Below are 11,013 nucleotides of genomic sequence, written 5' to 3'. Positions count from 1 at the left end.
ACATGATAGAAACTTCATTTCCTCAGCCTTTTTCTTTTGGCAGCTTGCCAGCGATAACTAAAAACAATTCAGATTTAATTTAAGGGACAATATCTATAATGTATTAACCTATTAATAATGATATTTTTATTTTAAAAACCGGAAAGGAGAAATTAAATACGTATCTCATTTAAAGTCTAGGAAGTGCTGAGAATGCAGCATTTTGGGAATTTTGTGGCAAAGACTATCAACTGTTTGCACTAACAGCTGTTCTTCTCTAATCATATATTAACATCATAAAACCCATTATTTTTCACAGAAAACATGGCCACCTAGAGACTTCCAAGAATAATGTGTAAATTTTTATCTTCCCTTGCTAGTATAATTATGCAAATAATTTCTGGCTAATGAGATGAAAGCCAAAGAATTGTGTACAACCTCTGGGAAGAGAGAAAATGTAACTTTTTTCATCTTGTTCTCCATCTTGCTGCTGGGAAAGTGAACTTAATGGCTAACGCTTGATCAGCATCTTGGACCAGGAGGTGGCCTAGAAATTGGAATAGAGCAAGGAAGAAGGCACCAGGTTCCTGAAGACGGTGGAGAGGCCCTCACACTTTAAGCTGCTTCTCCATGGACTTCATTCATATGTACAAAATAAAATTCTTTATTGTTTAAGCTACTATTATCCAAAGTGTTTTTATCACTTAAAATTGAGTCTAACCTTAGTTAATGTAAAATTTGAGGAATAGAAAATAATAAATAAAGAATCTTATGATAGATTAGATTGTTGCTAAGAATATAGTCACTCTTCCCTTTCCATGGTAGAAATATACTTCCATATCCCACTGGTGTTGGATTTGACCATGTGACTTGCTTCAACCAATAAGATGTCAGCGTACATGACATGAGCAAAGGCTTCAACTATGCCTGTATAACTGGGCTTGTTCTCTCACACTCCTTATTTCCAGAGAGAAAACTTCTACTGGGTGGCCATTACCCCTTTGACCTAGGCCTTGGAATGAATACTCAAGAGGAGACCTCAACCCAATCCTCAGCCAGAAAGAACTTGGAGCAGCTGAACTCCAGGTGGCCCACAAACAGGTAAACATAAAGTAAATGCTTATTGTATGCCACTAGATTTTATGACTGTTTTTCATCTAGCATTAGTTGACTAGCGCACATTTTCTGCAGACTCTTATCTGTCAGGATTTTAAAATTTTTAAATTCATCAGGATTTTATGCATTGAGAACTGTAATCTATGATTTTCAACTACCAAAAAGTCATTATTGCAGTTCATTATAGCATTAGACCAATAGATGACCAACGTTTTAGTACCAGTAAAGTGATTTGAAGAGATAAATAAATACTTAACTCATATTTAAAGTATAATATACCCCCATGTAATTAAGGTCAGAGTTGAGTTATATGGAATGGTAAGTTCCTTTTATGCTCATTGGCTTTTACAATTGTGACAGTTTCAAACAGAACAGTTCAACTGGAAACATGTCCATATAGTAACCGACTGCCTTTCCTGTGACCACCAGAGTGTTTGGAAGTTTCCTCTTGTACTTATAAACTTGGAAACAGGAATCTCCTCACACCATTTATTCCTGATTTCCCTCATTCTAGCCCTGACACAGCAATCATTCTTGTTGAGGACATTAATAGTTACTTTACTACAGGTAATGACAATAAAAGAGGTGCAAATTATTGCAAGATAGGGGATCCTTCTCAAGAGAGCATTTTTAGTTTTATTATTCTGTCTTTAAACTTTCCAGTCCCTAGGATCCAATGTAGGTTATGTTTTCTTTTATTTTGTTTTGTTTTGTTTTTCTCTTTTAAAGCTATTTATTTAAATGTCTGAGGAGGCTGTCGTCTCCTGGTCTTCCCAAATAAAACTCTTTATTCCTTCAACTTTCCTCCTAATTCTCTCAGACCACCCTCACTGCACATATGTAGACATATTTTTCCTCTAAGATTTTGCTTTGCCACCTTCTGACACTTGGCTGTACACCCATAGGGCCAAATGTTCTACTGACCTCTCCACAAGTTCACGCTTTGTAATCCACGTGTGTGGCTTGGATTTTCCTGCAGTCTGAGGTTTGTCACAACAGATTGGTTAGTACCTACTCTTCTCCTTCCTCCCTTCCAAACCTTCACTTCTTCAAACTCCTTCCCTTTACTACAGTATATGTCCTTGTTCCACTAGTACTTACAATGGGTGATTTCCTGACTGAACTCACTTGTTTCTATGGCATTTGCTTTCAACTTCATTCTGTTTCCCTGCTAGCAGCCCACCTCTCACAGCTGCCAATCAAACAGGTAGGCCTTTCTGAGCTCCAAGCATTGGAAGGCATTGAGCGGCAGAGGGTGGGTGTCTGCTTGAATTTGCATTTCAGTAAGCTACACCAGCAGCAGCCTAGGGACTGCAGTGAATTTATAAGATCACCGTGGTGTACTTAAATTTTTGAGCTGTCAGTGCACTAACTACTACTATTAAATTTTTTAATCTAACTGTTTAATAAATGAAACCATTAGGTTTTTGGTATTTTATGTGTTTGGTTGCTTGCTGTTTAAGAGTAAAGATGCCATGAAAAGATTATTGGCACATTCAGGATACCATGAACCTAGACAGGCAGGGAATCTCTATAGGCCAAGAAAGATGCATGGCATAAGAACAATTGCAGAGAAAATATAAAGTGTAAGAGTCCCTCTCATAGGCCCCTGACTATCGCAGGACTCCTTGGCACAGGGAGGTAATGGAATCACGACCTAGCCCTCTTTTTCTACAACCAAGCTCCTTTGAGATAGCAACTTTTAGATGAGTTTACAAGACTTTAGAGCAAAGGAGACTGAGCCCTATTTTCTGAACAGGCCCCTAAAAATTGACGTAGAGGGTCTTAACAGCATCTACAAAGCTTTACAAATCCCAGAGTGACACTGGAGCAGCAATATGATTTTCAAGAACCTTAAAAAGGTGTGAAGGTAAGTAAGAGCCATGCCAGATCTGAAGGCCTCATTCAGGCAAAAATAAAGAATGCAGGCATGATGAGGTGCATGAACAGGATGGGGCAGCAGGTATCTCAGAGAGGCATATGTGATCAAATGTCCTTTTCAGCCTGAGGGCTAAGACCTACGTAAGTCCTGCACATATTAAATGAAACCCAAGGAAATGGTAAATAGAGGTATAAGAAAACTGACCACATTAACCATCGCTAAGTGGTATAGGAATGGATGTTTATACAGAATTAAATGGAGTTGTTGGAAAATAAAGGTACACTTCTTACATACTGTGATCTGTAGACTGAGATTTCTAACATCATGTACATATAAAATGGAAATGATTTCACCAATACAGGACACTATTGTTTCTAAGAAACTCTGCTTTCTTTTTCTTTTTTTAAATTGATTTTAGAGACACACACACACACACACACATCGGTTTGTTGTTCCACTTACTGATGCGTTCATTCATTGTTTTTTGTGTGTGATCTGACCAGGGATTGTAGCCACCACCTTGGAGTATTGGGATGATGCTCTAACCAACTGGAGACTCTGTTTTCTTTTTTAAGAAAAATATTCTGTCTAAACAACAAGAGGAAAATTTTAATACCACTGACAAAGAAAGGTTGTGGTTCAAACCGCAATCCATTTAAAATCTGCCATGCTCACTGCAACACATTTTATGAATGTTAGAGCTAGGAAAAGACACTAAGAATATTTTCACAGTGGTTTTCAAATATTTTTAAGTTTAGAAACTATTTCCCAGATAGAATATTACAACATTATTAAAAACTCCAAGGGATAAAGTGATATTATAGTCACAAAATTTTATTCTTAATTCAAATTTATAATATGCATTGATTATAAAAAAAACAACCAGTGAAAATAGTACAGCTATTTTACCAATGCAAAGACATTGAAAATGGAAGCTTATTGGTGTTAGTTGTAGTCTTAAATCAGACACCTGGTCTTAAACCAAACATGATGCATAGTTTATTGCTAGCAGGGGAACAGAATAGCATCTTGTATTCTCCATTTCTGTTGCTTGATTTACAAGATAAATAGAATAGATGGTAGTAGTAGTAACTTTCTAACAGTTTATCTTGTTACCTCAGATATCCTTCAGCACCCTAATTATCCATTGCAATGTAAAAAAAAAAAAATCCTAAAACTTAGTGACTTGAAAATCACAATTCCTAAAGTCCAAAATTCGGGCAGAATTTGGATGGTTGATATTTTTCTGTTCCATGGGACATTTGAATGGCACTCAGCAGATGACTTGCTCTGGAGTGACCAAAATGCCTTAACTTACACATCTGGTCCAGGAGCTACAAATCTCCTGTAACCTAGCTTCAGAAATTCAGAAAATCCTTTCCAACACATTCTGTTGATCCTACAAAGGTCACTAAGTCCAGCCCAGGAACGAGAGGAGGGAGGAATAGACTCTGCCATGTGCACACAAGGAGTTGAAGGAATTGATGGTGGCCCTTTTAGAGAGAAGCTAACATATTCAGGGAAACTATTCAAGGCATTTGAAAGTAAAGTGCTATTTCAATATTTAATAAGTAACAATATCTACAGACGTTCCTTAAATGGCAAATGTACAGTGTGGAAAAAATAAAAGAACAGATTCTTCAGAATGTCACTGGTTTGTGAAAAAATAATTTTCAAACATATATTGTTAAATTATGACATGGTTAATGGTGTCTTTTTTAAAAATCCCAGAGACTTAAGGAAATATGTTGTCAAATATTTCCTTAAATTTTAAGATAATCAAAGTATTTTGTATGTTGAGTCTAAAGTTTCCATTTCTTTACTGACACTCTCATCTATAGCTGTAAATTTTTGGAATCTTGGATGGTTAGACAAACATGAGCTTATTCAGGTTTTAGAACTTACTACCCATATCACCTCTAATAATCCTGAAGATCCTACAAATGAAAATTTAAGTTATAATAAAAATTGGGATTTGTATGGCAAATTATCTAACACTGCAAAGATGTTAGAATCTTATTTTAAAGATTTTATTTATTTTTAGAGAGAGGGAAAGGGAAAGGGAGACAAACATCAATATGAGAAAAACATCATCAGTTGTCTCTTGCATGCGCCCCATCTGGGGATGGAGACTTCTTAATAGGTAGTGATCATCTTATAAAGCATATGACGACTAATTACATACACTTTGGCAACAGCTTTTCTGAGCCACAAATTCTTTGACAGGTTTTCTACCCCACTGCTGTTCTTACACAGTCAACATAGCCATTTCTATATCAGTAGTGTTTGAAAACAGATTTTTAACTCATCGTTTCTTTCTGGCTCCTTTGAAAGATGTACATGACAGAGTATTAGATCATCTTTACCTCTGTATGCCAGAGCACACTGTAAACTAGGCAAAACTGAGAGATCCAGAGTATTTTCATTATCATCAGTGGAATTGTCAAGAATGCATGTAATTTCAGCTTCTTAACTAATACAAGTTTAATATACATTCTTAAATACTCTCTGGAATGTGTTATCAGAAAATGTTATGATATGCTCCCATACTTGTTGCTATATCAGTGGTTTAAAAAATAACTTACTGTTTTTCACAACTCGGCTAATCTTGCCTGAGTTCACTCTCGTAGGTGCATAGATCAGGTGATGACCTGCCTGGGGCCGGGAGGTCTAAATTGATCTCACGCATCTGTCTTGGGCCTTGGTGCTGACTGTTAGCGAAGCCACTCTTTCTGCATGATTCCTCGCCGTTCGGTTACTAGGCTTCTTTTCGTGGTAGCCCGAGAATTTCAAGAGAGGCAAGACCTCCAAGCCTTGCCTCTGAACACTATGACTTCAGCAACATTCTAGTAGTCAGAGCAAGTTGGGAAGCAAGCACAGACTCAAGAAGTGGGAAAATATATTACATCTCTGGGTAGGAGGAACTCACAGTACTGATGAAAGAATCTGGAATTCTTATTTTTCAGTCACAACATTTCATTTTAAAATGGTGTTGTAACTTCTATTACCACAAAACCAAATCCCAATGGTAAATAATGGTTAAAAATAGCATTTTTAAGTTTTCGTTTCTTTGCTCACACTTTAATCTGTAGTTGTAATTCACTGAAACCCTGAATTGCCAAATATAAACTTGTGTTTTAGTGACTTTAAAGAGAATTCTTGCATATTTTTTTCACTTGCATACTGTTGTCAGTTTGGTTGATAAAATTTGAAGATGCATTAAGTAGTTTATAATACGATTTGGTTTATTCTGGGTATAATCAATATAGCACATCTATCCAAAAATGTGAGCCTGATCCATATTATCATTTCCATTTTCACGTTTGCTTTTTAATGTTCTTCTAACCAGTAATTAATTTCTGGTTAGAAAATTTCTGGTTGCAGGGGTAATTCTACTTCACCTAAAATACATATATATGTATATGAACATAAAAGTTAAGCACAAAGCTTCTGAAATGTGTAACACAAAGACCAGGAACAAGCATCTTAAATAACCTAGCATTAAAATGTGCTGCCATATGCATTCCCAAGAACAGAGGCAGAAAGCAGTCACTTGGAACGACACCACGGATGGTGAACAGAAGCAGGTCAGCCAGGTGAGTATGCCTGGAATGTGTCACTTCTGTGATGGCAGCCTCTGTATTCACTGGTAGAGTTTTCTGTGAGAAGAACTGGACCTACATTGGCAATATTTCCCAGAACTATTTTCTTCTTAGTGACACATTCATTAGGCAGTCAAATACAAGAACAAGAAGCTTTATTCCAGGGATAACAAACACAAAAAAAGGCTGAGGTAACTGTTTGGGTGGTCTCAAACATACTAAAATTGGGGGCTTAACACCTTTAGTTTACTGGTTGAATGTTTTAATAGTCAAAATGCCTTTTGAAAGCGAAATTGCAGCGACATATTCTTAGAATGCCTGTAGCTATATGAAAACAACTAATTTGGTCAAAACCTATTTTAGAAGTAAACAATATAGCCCAAAGAAGTGAAGAATCTTCCCCCAAGAAGTAAGGAACTGGGGGATAAAATCCAAATCATGAGACTCCCAGCCATCTTCTGATCAGAGTGCACCATCCCTTAGCTCTCTCTGATTTTCATCCGACCTCAGTTCTTCAGTCCTGTGACCTCGGCTACCTAAAGACGTTAGGAAAGAAAAGAGGAAAAGATTTGTTAAGATCAAATAATAATACAATATTCACAGAGCTAAAAATGACATTGAAAAATCACTCTTTTTCTGTCAAGTTTGTGTGCATGTACATGATGTAATATATCACAAGGAAGATGCAGTGCCATTAGAATTCCCCTTGGGCCGAGCAAAGTAAATCCTTCTCACAGTTTGCATTTGCTTTACGTTCTTAAATAAATCAGAGGGGAAAACTCTCACTAACATAAATTTTCGAAGTCTATTCTGATTTTAGGATTCCAATCCTCCCCAAACTATTTATTGATTTAATTTCTCAGTGCAATACCACGTAGACAAAATCAAGATCTTGTCTGCCCAATTTTCAAAAAAGACAATCTTCTACTCCCTCAAAGGTACAGAATTATTACTTTTCTGGGCACAGCTTGAAAACTTTATGCCAAAAACTGCAGGAAAAAAACAATATCTAGTGTTGAAGAGATTTCAGGAAAGTAGGTACTGTAAATTGTTTCACTATTTCTAGAGGGCAATTTGGCAGTAAGCATTAAAAATGGTCTTTTAGAATTGCGCAGTTCTTTTGACTGAGCCATTCTACTTCTAGCAATTTAACTTAAAGAAATAATCTCCCTGTGTATATAAATTTCCCTATAAATAGGGTCATCATAGTATTTTTTTTTACATCATCAAATTAGCTATCACCGAAAATCACCTAAATATTAAAGAATGCAAAATTTATTAACTGTGTTATTTCCGTATATGAGCCAGTTGTCAATAGTGACAAAATTCTTAGTATGTGGAGTGATACAAAGCTGGGTTCATGTCGCATACTGCCTGCGTGACAATGACAATGTTATTTAAGTTCTCTAAGCCTCAGCTTCCTCGTGTTAAAATAGCCTTGGTAAGTTGTTGTGAGGACTAAATGAGCATTTAAAGTATATCTAGCTTTCATACACAGCAATGCTTAGTGGATTTTTAGCAACTAATATTGCTGATTTAATCAACTTTGGAGCCATTAAATATCTTTTTATAGAAGAATCTCAGACCTTACTCAGACTAAGAGTTACAAAATAGTATACATGATGCTGCCAGACTTATGCACACATTCATTTTTACATTGAAAAAGAAAACACTGGAAGATGTTTTCACACTGGAAGACTTTTAACATCAAAATGTGAAGAATTTCTACCTCTAAATGTTCAAATTCTGAGTGATTTTAAATTTTTTTACCTTATATATGGTCCCCATTTTCTACAATAAACAGTTTTACTTTATTGCAAAAAAAAAAAATATTAAAAAGGGAAGCAAACCTTTACACCAGCTTGCTTCTTAAAGTGCGCACTGGGTTTCTCCGCTCCGCTTCTACACATGGAGGAGGCAGGCTGAGGGAGGCCATTGTTGAATGCAACTGCTCCATACCATCCCCGGGGGGATATGCCAACCTCACCGTAAAACAAACTGCAGTTCTTTTTTATGTTATATTACCTTTTGGTTCTGTAGACAGACAGTAGTTATCATACTCAAAAACCTGACATTTCAATAATTTTGTATAAGTGTGTACAGCCCAATAATCTCCAAGAGCATAAAATAGGGTTTGTTCTGCCCTCCCCCATTCCTTTTCTACTTCATTAATCAACGTATGATGCTTGCCTACCACTACAGTGAGGAGATGGGAAGTTAGAGCTCAGAGGTCTGTCCAGAAGGTATCCAGCCATGCACTATGAAAAAGAGAGACATTCATGGAGGAAGATAAAAGATACAAGAAACACTGCCCCTAGGACAACGATGCCTCCGTCCCCTTCAAGCCAGGCCCTTGGGGACCTGTCACAGTTCTCCCACTCACCATCAGCTGCCCCGTCTTATTCTCCTGAATCTCATCAACAGTGTGAAATCTCTTCCCTTTCAATGGTAATTTTAGTGTTAGCAAAAGCCAGAAGTCACAAGACACTAAATCTGGAGTATAGGGGTCTGAGTCACCTGGGTGGTTTGATGTTTTGCCAAACACCTCTGCACGAGACATGTTACATTAGTGGCGTGTTATCGTGAAGCTGCCAATCACCAGTTACCCATAGCTGTGGCCTTCTGAATCATCTGAATAATTTCTGCATAAGAACGTTCGAGCTGAACACAACATTTGATACAGACTTGTTGCTCTAATTTCTCAGTCATTTTGAATATGATAGCCACACAGTACACATGCTCACTGTATTAAAAATAGTTGGACTTTGTTGAGACAGACTGTGTGTACATGCATATGTATATATCAAGTACCCCTACACATATAAATATAAATTTTATGTATATTATTTATAACTCCTGACTTATAGCCATTCCTTCCTTTTAGTTTCTATCTTATATATTTACTTCCTTATTAAACTTTTTAACTTGACTGGCCTGACCACGTTAGTATCTTAGACACAATGGCAAAGTTGAAATAAGCATTCATCTCTGTTTATTTTTCAGATAGTCTGCTGTTACTGTATAGGAACATGCCTGATTTCTGCATGTTGATTTTGTATCTTGCAACTTTACCAAGTTGTTTTAGGTCTAACAGTTCTTTGATATAGTCTTTAAGATTTACTATATATAGGACCACTTCATCTGCAAACAGAAACAATTTTACTTCTCCCTTTCTGAGTTGGATGCCTTTTACTTCTTTTCACGGGCCTAATTGTTCCAGCTGGGACTTCCAGTACTACCCTGAAGAGAAATGGTGAGAGTGGTCACCCTTTTCTTGTCCCTGATATTAGAGGAAAAGCTTTTAGCCTTTCCTGTTGAGTATGTTGTTAGCTGTGGGCTTGTCATATCTGGTTGTTATTATGTTGAGGTACATTCCTTCTATATGCATTTTGCTGAGAGTCTTATGAAAGGATATTGAATTTTGTCAAGTACTTTTCTGCATCTGTGGGGACGAGCATTTGATTTTCATCTTTCATTCAATAATGTGGTGTATCATAGTCATTGATTTGTGTATGTTGAAATACCCTTGCTTCCCAGACATAGATCCTTCTTGATCATGGCGTATGATCCTTTTAATGTCCTGCTGAATTTGGTTGCTATATTTTGTAGAGGATTTTTGGCTGTAAACTCATCAGGCATTTTGGCTTGTAGTTTTTTTTCTAGTAGTGTCCTCCTTACCTGGCTTTGGTATCAAGGTAATGCTGGCCTCACAAAATAGGCTTAGGAGTGCTCGTGCTTCTTCAATTTTTTGGAAGAATTTGAGAAAGATTGGTATAAACCTTCTTTAAATGTGTGATAGAACTCACCAGTGAATCTATCTACTGCTGGGCTTTTCTTTGTTAGGAGGCTTTGCCTACTGATTCTACCTCCTCACTTGTTATTGGTCTGTTCAGATTTACAGTTCCTTTATGATCTGGCCTTAGTAGGTTGTGTGGTGGTAGAAATCTATGTATATCTTCTAGGTTGTCCAAATTGTTGGTGTATAACTGTTTATAGCAGTATTGTATACTTACTTGTATTTGTGTGGTATCAGTGGTCATGTCTCCTATTTCATTTCTGATTTTATACATTTGAGTCTGTCTCATTCCTTAGTCTAGCTAAGAGGTTGTCAATTTTGATTATCTTTTACAAAGCCAGCTCTAAATTTCACCAATATTTGCTATCGTTCCTCTACTCTCTATTCCCTATTTCATCTATTTTTGCTCTGCTCTTTATCCCTCCATTGTGCTAACTTTAGGCTAGTTATTCTGTTCTAGTTTCTGAAAGTGTAATTTAAAAAAGCCAATCCACTTTACAATAGCTGTAAAATCAATAAAATACTTAGGAAGATGTTGACCCAAGGAAGTGAAAAGTCTGCACAATGAAAGTGATAAGATTTTGATGAAAATATTGAAGATAAACACATAGAAAGATATTGAACATCCATGAATTAAT

This window comes from Pteronotus mesoamericanus, unplaced genomic scaffold (assembly GCF_021234165.1).
Source record: "Pteronotus mesoamericanus isolate MK-2021 breed Mesoamerican mustached bat unplaced genomic scaffold, CSHL_Meso_final scaffold_21, whole genome shotgun sequence".
Classification (NCBI taxonomy): domain Eukaryota; kingdom Metazoa; phylum Chordata; class Mammalia; order Chiroptera; family Mormoopidae; genus Pteronotus; species Pteronotus mesoamericanus.
Note: the sequence above shows the minus strand (reverse complement) of the source record.